This window comes from Adelges cooleyi, unplaced genomic scaffold, assembly GCF_023614345.1.
Source record: "Adelges cooleyi isolate 19-005CV unplaced genomic scaffold, UGA_ACOO_1.1 ACOO_flye_CR_arks_rails_tigmint_CR_PRNA_247, whole genome shotgun sequence".
Taxonomy (NCBI): Eukaryota; Metazoa; Arthropoda; class Insecta; order Hemiptera; family Adelgidae; genus Adelges; species Adelges cooleyi.
Window position 1 is genome coordinate 11,700,390 of NW_026095912.1, and position 957 is coordinate 11,701,346.

Below are 957 nucleotides of genomic sequence, written 5' to 3' on the forward strand. Positions count from 1 at the left end.
CAATAGAACTCCACAATGCGTTGAGTTCAATTATATAGACATGAATTCTAAAAATTTATGAAAGGAATGTACTTGTTTACACAGCTCATCCGCATGTGATTAAGAAATTGCCTAAATTATTATTATTTAATTATCATATAACTCCTTAATAGATGCTTGACCAAGGCCCCTTGAAATTTATAATGTTTTATAAGTGTTGAGCAATGGGCAGTGTTGTAAAATATTTCAATTAACTAAATAATAATTCAATAATAAATACTAAATTAATTCAAGTGTAGTAAAATAAAAGAATAAGGAAAATTGCAACTTGAAATTTTAAATAATATGGTGTTAGGATGGGATACTTACAACTTGCATCCCTACATATTATAAAACGCAACGCAAGGCTGCTATTTGGGGGTCATAGGCACGTGCCTATTTTGCCTAATGGGTATAAGTAATCTGGCCCTGCCGATGATGACGTAATCGAGCTGATTTTCGATTCGTTGGACTTCAATCTGACCTTTTAGACTATTCACTATGGAGTATGGACAGCTGTGGTTAAGTTACAAAATCATTTTCGTTTCGGAAGGCTTCTTTCTTGGAGTTATCGGGCACGATAACGGTACCTACCTAACTCGCAGTAATCACATTGATTTTATCTAATCATCCTTTATTATCGACGTTTTAATATTATTCAAATCGGCTATGAAAATAACTGTCATTGTTGAAAACAAACTCCATTTTTAAAAGTTGTTTTATGTATATTCGTACATTTACAATTTTAATATAAAATATAATTATATAACAATTTATTTAAAAAAAAATCTATATTATCTAACACGTCGTCGCAGGAACAAAGGAACGGCATCGCGCGTTGTCCGTCGATTGGACCGAATTGTAATGCGGGACAAACGTCGTCCACCCGTTTACTTCCAGAAGGCAGGCGGAGCGTGAGTGCGATATATATCATATAAA